Here is a 25074-nt window from a genome sequence, read left to right on the forward strand (position 1 = left end):
ACAAGAATATAACTACTATAATACTGCTCCTATATACAAGAATATAACGAATAAAAAACTGCCCTATATACAAGAATATAACTACTATAATACTGCCCCCTATATACAGGAATATAACTACTATAATACTGCTCCTATATACAAGAATATACTACTATAATACTGCCCCCTATATACAGGAATATAACTACTATAATACTGCTCCTATATACAAGAATATAACTAATACTGCCCCTATATACAAGAATATAACTACTATAATACTGCTCCTATATACAGGAATATAACTACTATAATACTGCTCCTATATACAAGAATATAACTACTATAATACTGCTCCTATATACAGGAATGCAACTACTATAATACTGCTCCTATATACAGGAATATAACTACTATAATACAGCTCCTATATACAAGAATATAACTACTATAATACTGCTCCTATATACAAGAATATAACTACTATAATACTGCTCCTATATACAGGAATATAACTACTATAATACTTCTCCTATATACAGGAATATAACTACTATAATACTGCTCCTATATACAGGAATATAAATACTATAATACTGCTCCTATATACAGGAATATAACTACTATAATACTGCTCCTATATACAAGAATATAACTACTATAATACTGCCCCTATATACAAGAATATAACTACTATAATACTGCCCCTATATACAAGAATATAACTACTATAATACTGCCCCCTATATACAGGAATATAACTACTATAATACTGCTCCTATATACAGGAATATAACTACTATAATACTGCCCCTATATACAGGAATATAACTACTATAATACTGCTCCTATATACAAGAATATAACTAATACTGCCCCTATATACAAGAATATAACTACTATAATACTGCTCCTATATACAGGAATATAACTACTATAATACTGCTCCTATATACAAGAATATAACTACTATAATACTGCCCCCTATATACAAGAATATAACTACTATAATACTGCCCCTATATACAAGAATATAACTACTATAATACTGCTACTATATACAGGAATATAACTACTATAATACTGCCCCTATATACAAGAATATAACTACTATAATACTTCTCCTATATACAGGGATATAACTACTATAATACTGCTCCTATATACAAGAATATAACTACTATAATACTGCTCCTATATACAAGAATATAACTACTATAATACTTCTCCTATATACAGGAATATAACTACTATAATACTTCTTCTATATACAAGAATATAACTACTATAATACTGCTCCTATATACAGGAATATAACTACTATAATACTGCTCCTATAAACAAGAATATAACTACTATAATACTGTTCCTATATACAAGAATATAACTACTATGTTCACACTGCGTATGATTCCGGCCGTAGTGCGAACCGCGAATATACGCACGTAGTTTTGAGGTTGATGCGTTCGCTTGAAAGTATACGATATACGCCCGCACAGTGCACATTACGTATGAACTTACGGGCGGATCGTATACGGCACCGTGAAAAATTAACACGATCATTGTTTGAGGACGGAAATGTTCCAACTCACGGCCGTGGATTTCAGTGCGGTCCCGTACGGAGTACTTATTTCAGCCAAATTAAACTTGATTTGTCGATCCAAAAGGTTCTGTGTGGTTTACTGGGCTGGGCGAAGATTTCCAAGTAAATGACCTGCCTCAGATCACTTCGAAACAAGATTGGGAAGCATAACTGTACTACGGGCGTATGTTCGCGGTTCGTACGCATCCGGCCGCATGTCGATCTTTTCCACGCCTGTAGTTTCAGCCGCACATGTACGGCGGCGTACGAAATGCGGCCAGAATCATACGCAGTGTGAACATAGCCTCATTCTGCTCCTTTATACAAGAATATAACTACAATAATACTGCCCCCTATATACAAGAACATAACTACTATAAAACTGCCTCTATATACAAGAATATAACTACTATAATACTGCTCCTATATACAGGAATATAACTACTATAATACTTCTCCTATATACAAGAATATAACTACTATAATACTGCTCCTATACACAAGAATATACCTACTATAATATGCACAAGCCAAAAAGACAGAAATGGCTGCACATCGCACATGACAATGGGGTTGCAGGGCCATTCCATGGCCCCCCTTCTCTGCTTGCGCGCGTTTTGCGGGGATTGGTGTCGCTGACCGGCACAGTGAGGTTTTTTGGTTAGGGACTCATGTGTATCAGAAGACCTGCATGTGGTACATGAGGCAATATGGTTTGGCCAAATTATATACTAACTTCTGATGTTGGTTCTAAATGTAGCTGAATAAGCTTTTGTGTCAGCCATGGGTGCGATGTGCAGCCATTTCTGTCTTTTTGGCTTGTGCATATAACTACTATAATACTGCTCCTATATACAAGAATATAACTACTATAATACTGTTCCTATATACAAGAATATAACTACTATAATACTGCCCCTTATATACAGGAATATAACTACTATAATACTGCTCCCTATATACAAGAATATAACTACTATAATACTGCCCCCTATATACAAGAATATAACTACTATAATACTGCCCCTATATACAAGAATATAACTAATACTGCCCCTATATACAAGAATATAACTACTATAATACTGCCCCCTATATACAAGAATATAACTACTATAATACTGCCCCTATACAAGAATATAACTAATACTGCCCCTATATACAAGAATATAACTACTATAATGCGGGGCCGTCCCATGGCCTCCCTTCCCTGAATGTGCACGCCTGCGGGGTTGGTGGTCACTGACCGGCACAGTGTGGACTTAGTGTAGGGACCCATGTGTATCAGATACCTGCACGCGGTACATGGGGCAGTGTGGTTTGATCAATTCACATACAGAATTCTGATGTTTTTTATGCAGCCGAGAGGTACTAGTATCAGCCATAGGTGTGAGGTGCAGCACTCTTTTTCTTCCCTGAACCATAACTACTATAATACTGCTCCTATATACAAGAATATAACTACTATAATACTGCTCCTATATACAAGAATATAACTACTATAATACTGCCCCTATATAGAAGTATATAACTACTATAATACTGCCCCTATATACAAGTATATAACTACTATAATACTGCCCCCTATATACAAGAATATAACTACTATAATACTGTTCCTATATACAGGAATATAACTACTATAATACTGCCCCTATATACAAGTATATAACAACTATAATACTGGTCCTATATACAGGAATATAACTACTATAATACTGCCCCTATATACAAGAATATAACTACTATAATACTGCCCCCTATATACAAGAATATAACTACTATAATACTGCCCCTATATACAAGTATATAACTACTATAATACTGGTCCTATATACAGGAATATAACTACTATAATACTGCTCCTATATACAGGAATATAATTACTATAATACTGCCCCTATATACAAGTATATAACTACTATAATACTGCCCCTATATACAAGTATATAACTACTATAATACTGCCCCCTATATACAAGAATATAACTACTATAATACTGCACCTATATACAGGAATATAACTACTATAATACTGCTCCTATATACAAGAATATAACTACTATCATACTGCCCCTATATACAAGTATAAAACTACTATAATACTGCCTCTTATATACAGGGATATAACTACTATAATACTGCTCCTATATACAAGAATATAACTACTATAATACTGCTCCTATATAAAGGAATATAACTACTATAATACTGCTCCTATATACAGGAATATACCTACTATAATACTGCTCCTATATACAAGTATATAACTACTATAATACTGCCCCCTATATACAAGAATATAACTACTATAATACTGCTCCTATATACAAGAATATAACTACTATAATACTGCCCCTATATACAAGAATATAACTACTATAATACTGCCCCCTATATACAGGGATATAACTACTATAATACTGCTCCTATATACAGGAATATAACTACTATAATACTACTCCTATATACAGGAATATAACTACTATAATAATGCTCCTATATAGAATAATATAACTATAATAATGTTTTATATGATATGCTATTTATGTAATTATACTTCCGTTTGTTTTATTGCAGAGGAGAACTTGTGACTCGTCCTCTTTAAATCTTTTTTACTGCTTGAAATCCAATTATTAGAGTCACAGTGTGACATTATACGCGGGGTAAAAAGGCCATTAGTTTTATGTCTCCTTCGGGGTCCCCTGCAGCCTACATTACAGAGCCCACCCACCATCACCACCAACTGCACAGCCCTGTACAGCTCTCACGTATGGTTCTATGTAGCATTCCTGCCACCGACCGTGAATCAAGATGTGCGGCAGCGCAGACCCCTCCAGCCTTCATTACGGGCCTGAAGCTAACAAGACAATCATCAACTAGAAACTCATGTTTCAAGGTTTCTGCTATAAGTCCTATATGAGTGTGCGGAGGTCCCTGTTGTGATAACGTTCCCCTGCTGAGCCCTCCTCCTGGTGCTTGCCGGTAATGGTGGTAGATGGTGTAAGGCGAGTAAAGCATGGAAGACAGCAGCAACCTAATTGCATACGATGACGTGACAGACTAATTCTAAGTCACGTTGGCGACCATGTTGGTTGCCATCTGGAGCCATTCCTCCGGGGCAAGAAATAATAAATAATTGTTGCTGAACTCCATAGCAACTAACTACAAACTCACGGTTCTTATGTATGCAGCGTTACTAATTTACACCTGAACACCAATGTTCTCTATAGTGTTAAGGTGCAAACTGGTAACGGTGTATGCTAATGCTTAGAAAGGTGATTTATAACTGGTTGCTAAGTAGAAACAGAGAGGAAAATGGAGCTTTCCTCAAAAGAAGTGATGGATTTCTAAGCTTTAGTAACATATTTTTCCAGGGAAGTGCAAGGGTTCTTAGACTGAATAAAGTTTATTTTTATAACACTGCCCCATTACTTATAAAGCTGCTACCTATGTAAAAGAATACAATTACTATAATACTGCTCCTATATACAGGAATATAACTACTATAATACTGCTCCTATATACAGGAATATAACTACTATAATACTGCTCCTATATACAGGAATATAACTACTATAATACTGCTCCTATATACAAGAATATAACTACTATAACACTGCTCCTATATACAGGAATATAACTACTATAATACTGCTCCTATATACAGGAATATAACTACTATAATACTGCTCCTATATACAGGAATATAACTACTATAATACGAACTGGAGAGAATGGAACGGCTGCACATCCCATCTATGGCTGATACTAATGCCGCCAGGCCTATATTAAAAATCAACACCAGAGTGTCTGTATATGAATTGATCAAACCATATTGCCCCGTGTACCACCGCGCAGGTCCTCTGGTCCACACGGGTCCCTACGCTAACTCCACACCGTGTCGGTCAGCGACCGCCAACCCCGCAAAGCGTGCACGTGCAGGGAAGGGAGGCCATGGAACGGCCCTGCAACCCCAATGTCACAGGACCAGACCCAAAAAGCCCCACCAAAACCCAGCCAGCACCACCGGCGGGGAAGGCTGCCCCCAAACAACACAAGTATGGATATGGTATTACACTTACCATTGCTGCTCTCACAGAATGGGGAAGACATAGGGTCCAGACATGTGAGCACAGACATATCCTGCTAATTTTGGTCATGTGGGTCTTATAAAGGAGTGCTAGCTGTTCAGAGAGGGAGAATTGCAAAACACGAACTGGAGAGAATGGAACGGCTGCACATCCCATCTATGGCTGATACTAACTACTATAATACTGCTCCTATATACAAGAATATAACTACTATAATATTCACAAGCCAAAAAGACAGAAATGGCTGCACATCGCACCCATGGCTGACACGAAAGCTTATTCAGCTACATTTAAAACCAACATCAGAAGTTAGTATATAATTTGGCCAAACCATATTGCCTCATGTACCACGTGCAGGTCTTCTGATACACGAGTCCCTAACCAAAAAACATCACTGTGCCGGTCAGCGACCACAATCCCCGCAAGACGTGCGCAAGCAGAGAAGGGGGGCCACGGAATGGCCCTGCAACCCCATTGTCACAGGACCAGACCCTAAAGCCCCCACCCCCGAACCCCGCAGGCGCCACCGGCGGAAAAAGTGGACGCCAAGCAACACAAGTGTGAACAAGCTCTTACCTCTCTCCATTCCTCTGCAGGTAGAATGGGAGAATACTAGGAGATCCTCCCCTTATGTACACAGGTGCTTCCTGCTAATTTGGATCACATGAGTCTTACAAAGCACGAGTGCTAGCCACACTGAAAAAAGGGACAGAATACATAAAATATGCACAAGCCAAAAAGACAGAAATGGCTGCACATCGCACCCATGGCTGACACGAAAGCTTATTCAGCTACATTTAAAACCAACATCAGAAGTTAGTATATAATTTGGCCAAACCATATTGCCTCATGTACCCTCTCGGCTAGACGACAGGCCTTAGTGGCCAGAAACGGCCGTCGTCATTAGAGGCATGTGATGCACCCTTCCCCTCCCTGCCGCTCTATTTGCATGGAATAAAGACGAAATAAAGATCTGCTAGCAATACCTGGTGAGTGCTGGAATATCCTTCTTTTCCTCTCCCCATATCATAACTACTATAATACTGCTCCTATATACAGGAATATAACTTCTATAATACTGCTCCTATATACAAGAATATAACTACTATAATACTGCTCCTATATACAGGAATATAACTACTATAATACTGCTCCTATATACAGGAATATAACTACTATAATACTGCTCCTATATACAAGAATATAACTACTATAATACTGCTCCCTATATACAGGAATATAACTACTATAATACTGCTCCCTATATACAGGACTATAACTACTATAATACTGCCCCCTGTATACAAGAATATAACTACTATAATACTGCTCCTATATACAAGAATATAACTACTATAATAGTGCTCCTATATACAAGAATATAACTACTATAATACTGCTCCTATATACAAGAATATAACTACTATAATACTGCTCCTATATACAAGAATATAACTACTATAATACTGCTCCTATATACAAGAATATAACTACTATAATACTGCTCCTATATACAAGAATATAACTACTATAATACTACTTCTATATACAGGGATATAACTACTATAATACTGCCCCCTATATACAAGAATATAACTACTATAATGCGGTTCAGGGAAGAAAAAGAGTGCTGCACCTCACACCTATGGCTGATACTAGTGCCGCTAGGCTAAATAAAAAACACATCAGAATTTTGTGTATGAATTGATCAAGCCATACTGCCCCATGTACCTCGTGCCGGTATCTGATACACATGGGTCCCTACACTAAGTCCACACCGTGCCAGTCAGTGGCCACCAACCCCGCAGGCGTGCACAGCCAGGGAACGGGGGCCATGGGACGGCCCTGCGACCCCCATGTCACAGGACCAGACCCAAAAACACCACACCAGAACCCGGCCAGCACCGCCGGCGGAGAAGGTCGCCCCCAAACAGCACAAGTCTGGATAAGGTATTGCGCTCACCATAGCTGCAGCAAACAGAATGGGAAAAAACAGGAGGGATTAAAACCATGTGCACTCAGGTGTCTCCTGCTAATTGCGGTCATGTGGGTCTCACCAGGAGGAGTGCAAAACACGGAGAAAAGAGAGAAACAAAATGCGGTTCAGGGAAGAAAAAGAGTGCTGCACCTCACACCCAGGGCCGCCATCAGGGCAGTATTGGCGGTACAGCTGTCAGGGGCCCGGGCCAAAACTAAAATCCAGGGGGGCCCGCTGAAGCTCCTGACAGCTATACCGCACACTGCTCTTTACTGTCATAGCTGACAGGTAGGGTCACATGACAGAAGCAGTGCCCCCTCCTCACTTCCCCCCCGGGCCCCTCCCCCACCTCCTCACCAGCTTCTCTGGCTGTTTTCTCTCATGTCGGGACAGAAGAGGAGGGGCCTACAGCCGGCTGTGTACAGAAGACCAGAAGATGAGGAGACACCACATGGCCCCCTGGAGCTTCACTGAGAAGAGTGTAAGTGCACTGTGTGTGTGTGTGTGTGGGGGGGGGGGGCTTATGAGGTTCTGCATGAGCTAAGGTGTATGATGTTCTGCAGCAGCTGAGGTGTGTATGAGGAGGCTCTGCATCAGCTAAGGTGTATGATGTTCTGCAGCAGCAGCTGAGGTGTGTATGAGGAGGCTCTGCATCAGCTAAGGTGTATGATGTTCTGCAGCAGCAGCTGAGGTGTGTATAAGGAGGCTCTGCATTAGCTAAGGTGTATGATGTTCTGCAGCAGCAGCTAAAGTGTGTATGAGGAGGGTCTGCATCAGCTAAGGTGTATGATGTTCTGCAGCAGCTGAGGTGTGTATGAGGAGGCTCTGCATCAGCTAAGGCGTATGATGTTCTGCAGCAGCTGAGGTGTGTATAAGGAGGCTCTGTATCAGCTAAGGGGCATGATGTTCTGCAGCAGCAGCTGAGGTGTATGTATAAGGAGGCTCTGCATCAGCTAAGGTGTATGGTGAGGTTCTGCAGCAGCTGAGGTGTATGAGGTTCTGCAGCAGCTGAGCTGTGTGTTATGATGTTCCGCTGCAGCTGTGGTGTATTATGAGGTTCTGCAGCAGCTAAGGTGTATGATCAGGTTCTGCAGCAACTGAACTTCATGATGAGCTGCCACAGCAGCTGGGGTGTGTGTTATGATGTTCTGCAGCAGCTGTGTTGTATGATGAGGTTCTATGCGTATCTTTATAAGTAACAGCCTCTTACCAGACAACAACTTTTAGCTGTAATTGTTGTAAGTACCAGCATATAGCCCAGCTGCTACAGAACCTCATAATACACCTCAGCTGCTACAGAACCTCATAATACACCTTAGCTGCTGCAGAACCTTATAACACACTTCAGTTGCTGCAGAACCTTATAACACATTTCAGTTGCTGCAGAACCTTATCATACACCTCAGCTGCTGCAGAACCTCATCATACACCTCAGCTGCTGCAGAACCTTATAACACACACCTCAGCTGCTGAAGAACCTCATACACCTCAGCTGCTGCGGAACCTCATAATACATCTCAGCTGCTGCAGAACTTTTATCATAATACACCCCATCTGCTGCAGAACCTCTTAATGCACCTCAGCTGCTGCAGAACCTTCTAACACACTTCAGTTGCTGCAGGAACTTATAATACACCCCAGCTGCTGCAGAACCACTTCATACACCTCAGCTGCTGCAGAACCTTATAATACATCTCAGCTGCTGCAGAACTTTATCATAATACACCCCATCTGCTGCAGAACCTAATACAACTAAGATGCTGCAGAACCTCATAATACATCTCAGCTGCTGCAGAACTTTATCATAATATACCCCATCTGCTGCAGAACCACTTCATACACCTTAGCTGCTGCAGAACCTCATCATACACAATGACAAAATAATAAGTATACTGATAGCTGGAGTAACATGAGAATAATTGCTACACAACGTGTGTTAGTCGTGTGTTAGTAGTATGGATGAAAATATATAATTTACATACGTGTATATATCTGTTTAAAGTGTGACGGTATGTAATGTATACAGTATGTGTGTTGTGTGTATATGATGTATGTGTGTTATTTTAATGGGGTCAAAGTGTTTGGCATTGGCCTTAAACTGTCACTGTCGTTTTAAAAAACATTTGACATGTCATAGAGACATGTCAAAAGTTTTGATCGGTCCGGGTCTGAGTGTTCACACCTGTACTGATCAGAAGAACAAGCGGGGAAATTTATCAAACATGGTGTAAAGTGAAACTGGCTCAGTCGCCCCTAGCAACCAATCAGATTCCACCTTTCATTCCTCACAGACTCTTTGTGAAATGAAAGGTGGAATCTGATTGGTTGCTATGGGCAACCGAGCCAGTTTCACTTTACACCATGTTTGATAAATCTCCTCCCATAAGTCTATGGAGTGTGTCTCTTTTTTTCGACATGTCTCTGTGACATGTCAATTTTTTTAAAAAACAACAGGTAAGTTTCAAAGGTTACTTGACACAAAGTTGATGTCTCTGGAGTGATGTTCAGACGCACAGGCTGCTGGGAGGTTGGGTTACCATGTTTTTTAAAAAAATATGGATCATGCATGGAACTGGTCTGGAGTGGGACGTATCCAAAGCAACCCAATCTTCTACAGACAGCTGTGTCTGCACGTCGCACCAGAGACATCAGTCAAAGATATGTCACCGATTTTTTGTTAATGCGGGGGCCCAGACACTTCGGGTATATGGGGCCCCAAAATTCCTGATGGCTGCCCTGCTCACACCTATGGCTGATACTAGTGCCGCTAGGCTAAATAAAAAACACATCAGAATTTTGTGTATGAATTGATTAAGCCATACTGCCCCATGTACCTCGTGCCGGTATCTGATTCTCTCTTTTCTCCGTGTATTGCACTCCTCCTGGTGAGACCCACATGACCGCAATTAGCAGGAGACACCTGAGTGCACATGGTTTTAATCCCTCCTGTTTTTTTCCCATTCTGTTTGCCACAGCTATGGTGAGTGTAATACCTTATCCAGACTTGTACTGTTTGGGGGCGACCTTCTCCGCCGGCGGTGCTGGCCGGGTTCTGGTGTGGTGTTTTTGGGTCTGGTCCTGTGACATGGGGGTCGCAGGGCCGTCCCATGGCCCCCGTTCCCTGACTGTGCGTGCCTGCGGGGTTGGTGGCCATTGACTGGCACGGTGTGGACTTAGTGTAGGGACCCATGTGTATCAGATACCGGCACGAGGTACATGGGGCAGTGTGGCTTGATCAATTCATACACAAAATTCTGATGTGTTTTTTATTTAACCTAGGGGCACTAGTATCAGCCATAGGTGTGAGGTGCAGCACTCTTTTTCTTCCCTGAACCGCATAACTACTATAATACTGCTCCCTATGTACAGGAATATAACTACTATAATACTGCCCCTATATACAAGAATATAACTACTATAATACTGCTCCTATATACAGGAATATAACTACTATAATACTGCTACTGTATACAAGAATATAACTACTATAATACTGCCCCCTATATACAAGAATATAACTACTATAATACTGCCCCCTTTATACAAGAATATACCTATAATTGCATACATGGCTCAGGGTATGAGTGTATACACCTGGTGTAGGAAGTTTGTAAACAGACAACAAAGGGGTGCTATGATTAAATAGCAAATGATCGAAAAGAGTAAAGCACTAAGCACTCACCTAGTCTTGCAGTACTCAATGGTTTCGTTTATTTAAAGCTTCATTAGTACAAGGGGTAATGGAGAACATCAGTGATCCAAAGAACGTCACAAGAACATCCCCAACTTGAGTTCTTCCAGCAATGGGTTCAGGGTGTTTGTTCTTTGATGTTTCTCTCCTAACACAACAATGTCCAGTCTGTTCAATGATGCAGAGAACGCGACACATGGGAGTAGACAACCCTTTATCAATCAGTGGAGAAGACAACCCTTTACCAAACAGCGGAGATGATAACTCTTCCCCAATCAGCAGAGAAGACCACCCTGGACCCATCAGTTGAGAAAAGAACCCCTTTACCTACAGTATGAGCGGAGAAGACAACCCTTTACAGATGAGAAAAGAAGACAACCCTTTACCGTTTAGTGGAGAAGACAACCTTTTAACGATTAGTGAAGAAGAGAACCCCTTTATCTATGAGTGGAGAAGACAACCCTTTACCAATCAGTGGAGAAGACAACCCTTTACACATCAGTTAAGAATAGAACCCCTTTACCCAATGAGCAGAGAGGACAACCCTTTACCGATCAGTGGAGAAGACATCCCTTCACTGATCAGCGGAGATGACAACCCTTTACAGATGAGCAAAGAAGACAACCCTTTACAGATGAGCAAAGAAGACAACCCTTTACCCATCAGTGGGGAAGACATCCTTTACTGATGAGTGAAGAACACCATTCTTTACCAATTAGTGGAGAAGACAACCCTTTACAATCAGTGGAGAAGACAACCCTTTCCCTAGGAACTGAGAAGACAACCATTTACCAATCAGCAGAGAAGGCATCCTTTCACTGATCAGTGGAGAAGACATCCTTTCACTGATCAGCAGATATGACAACCCTTTACAGATGAGCAAAGACACCCTTTACCTATCAGTGGAGAAGACAACCCTTTACCAATCAGCGGAGAGGACAACCCTTTACCAATCAGCAGAGAGGACAACCCTTTACCAATCAGTGGAGAGGACAACCCTTTACCAATCAGCGGAGAGGACAACCCTTTACCAATCAGCGGAGAGGACAACCCTTTACCAATCAGCGGAGAGGACAACCCTTTACCCATCAGTTAAGAATAGAACCCCTTTAACCAATGAGCAGAGAGGACAACCCTTTACCCATCAGTGGAGAAGACATCCCTTCACTGATCAGCGGAGATGACAACCCTTTACCAATCAGTGGAGAAGACAACCCTTTACCTATAAGTGGATTAGACAACCCTTTACCTATCAGTGGAGAAGACAACCCTTTACTCATTAGCAAAGAAGACATCCCTGCTCCACCGTAGCGAGCCGATTCACCCTCACACACCTTCATAGCTGACATCCACCTCTCACATTTATGGCATATGGTGGTTCTGTAGTCTCCACATCTCTTGTTCACATTAGTGCCACCTGTCCCATGGTCATACACTGTCACAGCAGCCGCCTAACAATGTGACTCCACTGCTATATAACTGCCCCCTAGTGTAACAACTCTTCTATGTATGAGGAACGTGTAGTTATGGCTGCACTGGAGAGTTGTTACCCCCAGCATGGTGATCTCCTGGACGGTTAACCACCATGCTCCATTAGATTAGCAGGTAAACTGACTGCATTAACTCTGGTGACAAATCCAGCTCTGTTGCATCTGCATAGGCTCCTACCCCAGCATAACAATAACTCTATAGGATCGAGAACTATAGGTGGCATCTGGTATTCAGTAAACATATATCCATGGGTGTCTCCCTTCTGTCTTTGTCTGTGTTTCCCCCACAGCCCCCACTCACCTCCTGGTGACGCAGGACTCTCTGCAGTGCAGAATGAGTCATTGTAAGTCCGAGGAGAGTTTAATCACGGTGAGCAGCTGAGACATTGGGAGCGTACGTGAGATGGTGTGCCAGGTCTGCCAGCCAGGATACGGGGAATGTCTGCATACCTCTACACACTCTTCTCTTACTACCTGTTCACACCTGGAATTGGCGCGTAACGTCTCGCTGAATGTAGTTAAGAAAGATAAAAGGAAGAATAAAAAGACTCAAAGATATAGGTATAAAACACTGGGATGGATAGATAGATAGGAGATAGATAGGATATAGATAGATAGATAGGAGATAGATAGGAGATAGATAGATAGATAGATAGGAGATAGATAGATAGATAGATAGATAGATAGATAGATAGATAGATAGGAGATAGATAGATAGATAGATAGATAGATAGATAGATAGATAGATAGATAGACTCACCCGCCACTTAATTAGGTACACCTGTCCAACTGCACGTTACCACTTAATTTCTAATCAGCCAATCACATGGCGGCAACTCAGTGCATTTAGGCATGTAGACATGGTCAAGACAATCTCCTGCAGTTCAAACCGAGCATCAGTATGGGGAAGAAAGGTGATTTGAGTGCCTTTGAACGTGGCATGGTTGTTGGTGCCAGAAGGGCTGGTCTGAGTATTTCAGAAACTGCTGATCTACTGGGATTTTCACGCACAACCATCTCTAGGGTTTACAGAGAATGGTCCGAAAAAGAAAAAACATCCAGTGAGCGGCAGTTCTGTGGGCGGAAATGCCTTGTTGATGCCAGAGGTCAGAGGAGAATGGGCAGACTGGTTCTAGCTGATAGAAAGGCAACAGTGACTCAAATAGCCAACCGTTACAACCAAGGTAGGCAGAAGAGCATCTCTGAACGCACAGTACACATGATGGGCTACAGCAGCAGAAGACCACACCGGGTGCCACTCCTTTCAGCTAAGAACAGGAAACTGAGGCTACAATTTGCACAAGCTCATCGAAATTGGACGTTTCGAAATTGGAAATTGGACGTTGCCTGGTCTGATGAGTCTCGATTTCTGCTGCGACATTCGGATGGTAGGGTCACAATTTGGCGTCAACAACATGAAAGCATGGATCCATCCTGCCTTGTATCAACGGTTCAGGGTGGTGGTGGTGGTGTCATGGTGTAGGGAATATTTTCTTGGCACTCTTTGGGCCCCTTGGTACCAATTGAGCATGGCTGCAACGCCACAGCCTACCTGAGTATTGTTGCTGACCATGTCCATCCCTTTATGACCACAATGTACCCAACATCTGATGGCTACTTTCAGCAGGATAATGCACCATGTCATAAAGCTAGAATCATCTCAGACTGGTTTCTTGAACATGACAATGAGTTCACTGTACTCCAATAGCCTCCACAGTCACCAGATCTCAATCCAATAGAGCATCTTTGGGATGTGGTGGAACGGGAGATTCGCATCATGGATGTGCAGCCGACAAATCTGCGGCAACTGTGTGATGCCATCATGTCAATATGGACCAAAATCTCTGAGGAAGCTTCCAGCACCTTGTTGTATCTATGCCACCAAGAATTGAGGCAGTTCTGAAGGCAAAAGGGGGTCCAACCCGTTAATAGCATGGTGTACCTAATAAAGTGGCCGGTGAGTGTAGATAGATAGATAGATAGGAGATAGATGATAGATAGGAGATAGATAGATAGATAGATAGATAGATAGATAGATAGATTACACAAACATCCCGTCACATAGTGTCATATTACTGCCATATAACGCCTATAAAACAGTCCTTATTATAGGGAGTCTCCAGCCTATCCCATCAATATATGTTGAGGTGCAAGCACCCAGCTGTCCCCCGATCAGCTGTTCTGCAGAGCTGCAATGTCTTAAGGCTGTGCCAGGTTATTACAGCTCCTAATAAAGGGGTATTCCACTCAAACATGGTTACGAAATGTTGCTGTCCATCGTGAGACCAACAATTCCTTCCATATTTGTTATTATATATTCAGCCTCCTTCCCCTAGTTCTAAGTTGCTGCTTTTAGTTGAAGACACAAAAATCTTTGTGTGAGCTTTTTTCTCTGTCTCCCCCTTCTTCCTCCTCCCTTCTGAGACGGCTGATGTAAACAAGTGCCTCGCTGGCTGTATCTGCAACTAAGTAGCTTCTTTGTAAGCATGGAAGGACACAATGAGTTCATCAGCAACCTGCCCTTAGAATAACCCTCCCAGCATTACAAAGAAGCTACAATGTGGCACATAAAGCCTGCCGGGGGCTTGTTCACATCAGCCGTCTCATGAGGGAGGGGGAAGGAGGGGGCGACAGAGAGAAAACAGTAGCTCAGAACTGGGGGAAGGAGACTAAATAGATAATACCAAATATGGAAGGAATTGTTAGTCTCACCATGGGCAGCAACATATGAAAAGCTGTGTTTGAGTGGAATACCCCTTTAGAGTGCGTTCACATGTAACGGATCTGCTATGGATCCCTGCCCTGTACACTTATGGGCAGATAAACTCGCAGCGGGATGCACATCCCGCTGTGAGTATCTCAGCAGCCCGCCCCGTTAACCCCATTGCTGCCGGAGAGTATACTTCATCTTCTCCACACAGAGTTCCTGGCACGTCCCGCTCGGCCAATCAGTGCGCTGCCCCGCCACAGCGCACTGATTGGCTAAGCAGGGCGTGAAAATGACGGGAGCCCCGAAGCTAGCCGGGGCGGAGAGAAGGTGAACAGGGGGGGTTAACAGGGTGGGCTGCTGAGATACTCACAGTGGGATTTGCTGAGTGGGGCTGCTGAGATACTCACAGTGGGATTTGCATCCCGCTGCGAGTTTTTCTGCCAAAAAGTGTACAGAGCAGGGATCCACGGATCCGTTACGTGTGAACGCACCCTTAAAGTGAATGGAAGGTAAGGTGCAGTAATCCGACTTGACCACTAAACTATAAACGGGGCCAGGAGCCTTAGCAATGTACAGGCAGATTCAGGGTTCTGCAGATCAGTTGATCTATGGGGTGGTGTAGTAAAGAATCCTGGCACTCGCCAAGTAGAATAATCCATATTTATTAAGTGACAACCGGAAACATATACGTGTTTTAGCCAAGTGGCCCTTACGGAAATCTGCGGGAACTTGGTAATATGGTTGGTTGCCATAATATTTTGAATATTTTGGCAGTTTGGGCATCATCATAAGATGAGGGTGGTAGACATCAGAGTTGTATAGCAGGTGCACGATCCAAGAGCAGAATGTAGTAAAGTGGAGAGATGCCACTTTGCTGGTGGTGGTGCTCGTGGACGGAATATCCAGACATATGTAGTAAAGAATCTCGGCACTCACCAAGTAGAATGATCTCTATCGAGTGAAGATTGTCATCAACAGCAAACAAGGAAGCCACTTGGCCAAAATGCTTCACTGAATAGAGATCATTCTACTTGGTGAGTGCCGAGATTCTTTACAACATATGTCTCGCAGCCAAGGCAGTTCAAAAATTGTGGTCTAAGGTGGTCTGGGACCTCATATTCCCTATGATTGGGATGATATAAACAGAGAATAGAAAATCGAGAGCGGTATAGTTTATAAACAATCCAATTTTATGTTATCAAAATAGGATCGCTATAAGGTGCCTTAATAAGGGTGCATGCACACTGTGGAATCCGCGTGGATGACCCAGCGTAGATTCCGTCGCATCTCCGCCTGTGCCATAGACTCCATTCTATGCACAGGCGGATTCTGCCATCAATTCTTTCGGCAGACTGCGAAATTCGCCCAGAATGGAGTCTATGGCACAGGCGGTGATGTGCGTGAGCACATGCGGGAGCGAGTGGTCGAATCCACGCTGGGTCATCTGCGCGGATTCCATAGTGTGCATGCTGCCATGTTGTGCCAAATAAAAATGCCTGGCAGTGCCTAAATCAAAACAACAGGGGGTTAGAGTCCTAAGAACCTTCACAGTTCCTACTCTAGGGTAATCACCTCATCAAAAGCGAGATGGTTCTTTATACGTTTCACAAGATGACCATAGTGACCCCACCAGCAGAATAGTGAGTGCAGCTCTGGAGTATAATACAGGATGTAACTCAGGATCAGTAATGTATGTACACAGTGACCCCACCAGCAGAATAGTGAGTGCAGCTCTAGGGTATAATACAGGATGTAACTCAGGATCAGTAATGCAATGTATGTACACAGTGACCCCACCAGCAGAATAGTGAGTGCAGCTCTTACAGTGCACAGATATGGAGCACACACATAGCCCAGGTGATAGTTTTTTTTCCATCCCATTTGTCCTCTTGGCACTGTATTATATGCAGAGGCGTAGTTATTTTATGTAGTTTAATCGATGTGGTTTATATGCGGCTGAAGCTTTGACAAGAGTCAAGAGCTGCTATCTCGAAAAATGAAGCAAGATTCCTGTGTAATTGCTGAGTATAAATGGGCATGTGACTCACCGCCGAGCAGGGAAGAAACCTTTTTATCTCATTACAATAATCAGGCTCAAACTAAAATCTTGTTTTTTTGCATCAAGACGGGAATCGGGCACCTCACTTCCGTTCGAGATGCTTTTGTGCAAAGTGAGTAAAGAACAAGAAGAGAAAAGCGATCGGGAAAAGCCTCCTTTACCGTTACCGGAAACGCTCACTTCCCATTGGGCACCAGAGTGGGACTTTTTGGATTCCCCTTCACACACATGGACATAGAACAACGTGGGGGGTTTTACCCTTCCGAACGTTCTACAATAGGGAGCAAACTTTTTAATATTTTTATTTTATTTAGCAGCACCTCAACTATATTTGAATTATTGTTGTTTTCTTTGTGTTGGTGTTAGGGTTCACCTACATGGAATGCCATAAATGTTGGGGGCATATGGCGGTACAATAGAGGCTTCTCACATTTCCATAGTACCAGCCTTCACAAAACAGAGCCGGCTTGCATGGTACTATGGCTAATAGAGATGAGCGAGTACTAAAACACTCAAATGCTCGTTACTTAAGGCGAGCATTTTCCAATGCTCGAGTAACAAACTCCCATTAAAGTGAATGGGAGACTCAGGCATTTTTTTTCTAGGGGAGTGGAGGGTGTCTGGAGCACCTGAAAAAAACTCAGAAAGTGATGGAACACCACAGAAATTGAAATGGCACAGCAGGGAGAGCACACACCCCTTTAAAGCTGGCCCATCTCCCGTCATCTCTAACAACCATAGATGAGGGGGACTCTAACTACACCCACCGGTAACGGTCACTGCACTTGTGTGACATGGTCAGACCGCATCCTATTTAAATTTTGAAAGATGAACTCATGGACTCAACAAGCCAATGCATCAAGTGCAAAGCCAAACATTGACGGCGACGAGGGAATCCCTTACATATAAAGGAGGGAGGGCCTCATGCACATACTGTAAAAATTTTGTGCGAGAGCTTGGTGGTGACCCCTGTAAAAATAGTGGGTGACAGCTTGGTGGTGACCCCCATAAAAATAGGGGGCAATAGCCTTGTGGTGATCCCTCCCCCTCCCCATAAAAATAGTGGAAAAGAGCCTGGTGGTAACCCCCACAAAAATAGGGGGCAAGAGCTTGATGGTGACCACCATAAAAATAGTGTAAAAGAACCTGGTGGTAACCCCCACAAAAATAGGGGGCAAGATACTTTTGGTGACACCCGCTCCCTCATAAAAATAGTGGTGACCCCCGTAAAAATAGGGGGGACCCCCGTAAAAATAGGGGTCAAGATCGTTGTGGTGACCCCCCTTAACCCCGTAAAAATAGGGGGCAAGATCGTTGTGGTAACCCAGAAAAATAGTGGGCGAGAGCCTGGTGGTGACCCTTGTAAAAATAGTGTGTGAGAGCCCCCCCCCGCATAGGGGCAAGATCCTTGTGGTGACCCCCTGTAACCCCATAAAAATAGGGGGCGAGGTCCTTGTGGTGACCCCTGTAAAAATAGTCTGAAAGAGCCTGGTGGTGACCCCCATAAAACGTGACCCCCGAACATGTGGGTACAGTATCGGATAATTTTATTTGTATATACACTGAATGAATTATCTTCATAAGGTCTATTGGACACTAGAAGGGTCAGTAGTTGCCCGATTTATAATATACACTATATGTCACTACCTAGCACTGATGCATTACAGTTTATATGCAAATGGAGAAATTTGTAACACTATAAACATATTGATTTTTATTAATGAATTGTATCACTATACATTAGATTTTTTTCCTAATTGCTGTGTAACACATTTAAGAGTGGTTTGGATACTGTGTAAGTCACGCTTGAGAAAGGCTGAGAACCAGCCAACACGTTGCGGAAGTAGGATGTGAATAAAAGCATCACGTTTTTCACTTTGAAGTGCTGTCTCCTGTTGAATTTTGTGGATTTTCATCTGGACGAAGGGGTCCTGTCCGGTGAGACGAGCACTCTTATCTACCATTTCTATTTTTGACTGTGGCCTGTGCTGTTCCCTTGAACGATTTTTTTTGTCCTAGTCCTAAAATAGACTTTAGGATAGTTGTGGATTACGTATGACTAGCTATATACCAGTATACTAGTCCGTACAGTACTGGAATATTGTATGGAATTTGTGGTGTCCTATGTGGTGTCCCACCACGGGTGTTGCTATTGGTTACACCCTTCGTAAAAGCCTGTACTTATTGTACACAAGTGGTGATGAGTAGTGATAACGTTTCGCCACTAGATGTCGCTGTTGTGGATGTATGTCCACAGATGCTGCACGGCTGGGGTACGTAGGGGGTTGTTGTTTATTTGTATGTCACATGGATCTGTGAACCTATGGGAATATTTTCTTATTCTATCCTATAATCTCTCTTCTTACTTCCCTCTACAGTGGTCCTCTCTGGGTCCTGGCCCTCTGCCAGGTCCTCCTACTCTCAAGCAGTTGAGTCTTAGTCAGGTCCCCGTATGGGTAGGAAGCAAGACAAGACACAGCTCACAGTTTCTTCTCAGTTTACTCTACACAACACTATGCAGTGTTAAACTCTTACAGGAAAGGACAAGTCAAAGATCATCTCAACCCACGCCATGGACTAGGAGAGTCACAGTGCAGGACAGTCTCCACAAAAGCCAAAGGAAGCTAGGAACTGATCCGGAGAGAGAAAAGTTGCGATAAGCCTACGAACTCTATCTCACAGCATTCCGCTCATCCCAGGTAACAAGGTCTGGGGCCTTGTGTCTCCCTCTAGGATGGGTCCCCTGACACTGGTAGGGCATTAGGTGGTGTGAAGACCCAAAGGTCATTCTCTTCTTCTTCTAAGTATTCTTCTACCTCATCCTCCAACATCCCGGCAGAGCACAGTACTACTTGGGTTGGGAAACTCACGACATCTTTCTCTCTGCTACGCTGATGCTTTGTATCTCCCAACACGCTACCCAGTCAGCACGACTGTACTCCTCACTCTATCCCTACCACAGATCTGGTTGCCATAATATCAAGTGTCTTATCAAGCGCTTTATCAAGGGAACTATCAAGTGTACCATACCCTGTCAAAGGAAAGTTGTATTACCTGCTGCACACAGGTACTTTTAAAGTAAACAAGAGGTTATTTATGGTAAAGAGATGCTGTGATTCTTCACCCCGCACCGACACAATGTTCACCACATCCTTGGGTCATCTCCCCTTTCTGTGGGTGGCAGTTCCAATAGTCCAGGAGGGTCACTACACTGCTCCAGCCATCTGTGATATCATCCCAAGAGACCCCGTAGCAGCCCGGCAGGACACTGACCACAGGGGAAAAAGATACAACTGGCCCTTTAAACTAAAAGCAGGTGTGCCACCATACCTGTGTGCCCCAGCCCAGCTGTATCTCAGCCAACCACCATAGATCTGGAGTCACACCTCACCATCTAGCAAGTAGCCGGCCGTTCCTCCACTCCGGGGGTCACCACACCTACACTACCTCTCTCTGCTCCAGCAGCTCTCTCTGTCACCTAACTGACCACAGGTGATTCCAGCACCTGGAGACCCGATGCAGCCAACCAATCACTGCTATAAGAGGAGCCAATGCAGCTGCTACATAGCAGGACCTCCCTTTGGGGAGGAGACTATGAATGTTATTCGAGCACCATGCAGTATTCTCTTGAGTTTTGAGTACTCAAGCGAAAAGTGAGCGTGAACAATTATGTTCGCTCATCTCTAACAAACACACATACAGGGGCCCGCCGTCTCATGGGGGCCCATCCCTGCCATACATTGGGCCTCCTGACCTGTCATTATACTACCAAGAGAGATGCCTACCATGGGGAACGCTCTGCACTGGGGGGTAGGATACTAGGGGAGATGTCTATTTTAGGGGACACTATTTTTAGGGGGGATACCAGGGAGATGCCTAATATGCGGGACACTAGGAGAGATGTCTACCATGGGGCGCATTATCTACTGGGGGAGGGGGATACCAGGGGAGATGCCTAACATATGCTGTATACTAGGCGGAGGGCTAACAATCTACAGTGGGATGGGGACGAGGAGGGGGGCCCAACCAAAAGTTTGCTTTGGGGTCCAGCCCTTTCTAGTTACTCTCCTGTACAAACACCCTGTAAACACACACACACACACATACCCTGTGAACACATACACTATGCACACACACATACACCCACACTCTATGGCATACGATTTTTGTGCAAACCACGGGCCTTTAGGGTCCTTTTTTGCATAGAGCCAATACTGGATGGACGACCTATACGACCACAAGAAAGCACATCCAGAGAAAATTCTAGAATCAGACTCCCATTGGAATGAACCTGATCTTATGATTGTAAAAAATGCTAAACTATTGTCCTCCAGAAAAATGTTATATGAGTACTAGTAAAAAAAATTGGTTACAAATCCATCAGAAGCATAATAGCACTGCTTATCGGTCTGTCCTAGTTCTGAAATCAACAATAATCTATTTGTTTTGTGGGTATGTAATCCCCCTACCATATTCTCTCGCTACTTCTTGCTGAGTAGTTGCCCAGCAACACAATTCCCAGAATCCATCAGGACAGTCCTCCCACCCTACCTATTCCCCTCCCACAGCACTCCTGCTGCCCAGAGCCGCTACAGAACATTTCTCTACACAGCAAACTATCTCAGAGAGATGATGATGTAGGCTGAAGGGGCTGGTTAGAGGTGATGAGTTCAGAGTTCTGGTATTTATGAGATAAGATCCACCCAAGCCTCCTGAGACCATAGATGATGTGTTGTCTCTGGATGGAGGGAGGAGCCGGGGAGCTGGAGACAACACCACACTGAAAAGGTATGTACACAACTTCCTGTCTGGGGTAAATCAGGCAAAAACAAGTCGGTACTACTTCTATATCAGTAATTTATGTGTCTTGGGGGTCATAGTTTTATTTGAGAAAACATTTCCTGATATTGAAGTACTCCTCTTAATATTAAGTAAAGTATTAGGCTAGGTTCACACACATTAAAAAAAATTAAAAAAATACAACCGCGATTGTGAGTGGAAAAAAAATGAAGGTGTGAACGGAAAAAGCAGGACATAAATAAAGAGCATGCCGAGGGTGCGCACTGCCTGCAAATTTCCCATTGACTTTAATGGAGCACATTATCATACTGAAAACACAGCCATATTATCGCCTAAAAATTACAGTTCTCTTTTCTTTTCTCTTTTATTTTACTCCATGTGAAATTGGCCTTAGGCTTAATACAAGTCTAAAAGCCTTGGAAAACAGCATTTAATTCATGTATTAAATACTAACTTTACTTTTTCAGGAATTTAACATGTTAAAATTATGTTGGGTATTAATGAATAAAAGAAATAAATCTCCACGCTATTGTACTGACGCTGTGTCCTAACAGTAACGTATCATTTCATGCTGGCGGCAGGATATGCTGTAATAATCTGGATGGTGCGCTGTCTTTTGGGCGCGCGCAATAAGTGCAGTCAATGGCGTCTCTGGGAGAATTCCCACTCCAGTGCGCAGTTAAACAAACGGCATATGACATGATTTTTACTCCTGCCGTTGGGCCTCAGGGAGCAGTGGGAGGGGCCTTGGGGAGCAGTGGGAGGGGCCTCATAGAACAGCAGGAGAGGCCTCGGGGAGCAGTGGGAGGTGCCTTAGAGCAGCGGGAGGGGCCTCGGGGATCAGTGGGAGAGGCCTCGGGGAGCAGCAGGAGAGACCTCTCGGAGCAGCAGGAGGGGCCTCGGGGAGCAGTGGGAGGGGCCTCAGAGCAGCGGGAGGGGCCTCAGAGCAGCAGGAGGGGCCTCGGGGAGCAGTGGGAGGGGCCTCAGTGAGCAGAGGGAGGGGCCGTGAGGAGCAGTGGGAGGGGCTTCAGGGAAATTAGGTGACAAATTGAAGCCAGTGGCGGTCTGCTTCTTTTACACAGAGTGTCACGCAGCAGACCGTCACTGCACATCATCATATTTTTTAATAGAAGTAAATTACAAATCTCTGGCATCAGTTAAATCTAAATATTTTTTTTGTGAACTACTCCTTTAATATCGTCTGCAGGAATGTTGGCGTAGAATGTGATATGATGTATAGTGTAGGGAAACCTGTGGTATACAGTATATTATCATATGTACTGCATTTGTAATCATTTATTGTGTGATGCTTCTTAGCCTGCACTACATTGTATGAACCTGTGCCAATTGGTTAATAAATCAGGATGTAACTCAGGATGAGTACAGGATAAGTAATGTAATGTATGTAGACTGTGACCTCACCAGCAGAATAGTGAGTGCAGCTGTGGAGTATAATACACAGTGTAACTCAGGATCAGTACAGGATAAGTAATGTAATGTATGTAGAAAGGGTCTCGGCCTTTAGGTATGACAGACAACCTGTGAAACTTATAATCTCAGGAAAATGAAGCCCAAGAAGAGGTTTATTCTGTACAGGTTGAGATGACATAATGATTATTCTATTACCTGGCATCGTCCTCGCTTCTTGCTCGGCGGAGCTGCATGTAGAGCAGTCTAGGGAGCTTTCTTAATATGGTTAGATATTTAGATCAGGCTCCTCGTCCGGAATTGTTTCCATCTCACTAATGTGTTTATGGTAACAAGACTGAAGGACATATCTCCACAGTGAGACGGGGGAACGTCCTGTTACTGCCGCCTCACAGGAATGGTGGACAAATATATATATATATATATATATATATGAGAGAAACCAACACAAAAGGCAATGGTAGTTCGTGAAGATGTCTCCACATCCCGCCCTATTAGCACATACTTCATTAGGGTCACTGATCTAAAGACAGTAGTGTTATTACATATGGGACACGACCTGGAAGACCCCAATTATGTCTTCACATAATGTATAGGAGAACCTGAAAGCGGGTTTTCCGAGTAAATATTGATCTAAATACAGTGGGGAAAAAAAGTATTTAGTCAGTCACCAATAGTGCAAGTTCCACCACTTAAAAACATGAGAGAGGCATCTGTAATTGTCACCATATGTAGACCTCAGCTATGGGAGACAAAATGAGAAAACAAATCCCGAAAATCACATTGTCTGATTTTGTAAGAATTTATTTGCAAATTATGGTGGAAAATAAGTATTTGGTCAGTAACAAAATTTTATATATATCCTTTGTTGGCAATGACTGTTGTTGGTATGTTGGCCCATTCCTCCATGCAGATCTCCTCTAGAGCAGTGATGTTTTGGGGCTGTCGCTTGGCAACATGGACTTTCAACTCCCTCCAAAGGTTTTCTATAGGGTTGAGATCTGGAGACTGGCTAGGCCACTCCAGGACCTTGAAATGCTTCTTACCAAGCCGATCCTTGGTTGCCCTGGCGGTGTGCTTTGGGTCATTGTCATGTTGAAAGACCCAGCCACGTTTCATCTTCAATGCCCTTGCTGATGGAAGGAGGTTTGCACTCAAAATCTCCCGATACATGGCCCCATTCATTCTTTCATGTACCCGGATCAGTCATCCTGGCCCCTTTGCAGAGAAACAGCCCCAAAGCCTGATGTTTCCACCCCC

Source organism: Dendropsophus ebraccatus, chromosome 1 (assembly GCF_027789765.1).
Source record: "Dendropsophus ebraccatus isolate aDenEbr1 chromosome 1, aDenEbr1.pat, whole genome shotgun sequence".
Lineage (NCBI taxonomy): Eukaryota > Metazoa > Chordata > Amphibia > Anura > Hylidae > Dendropsophus > Dendropsophus ebraccatus.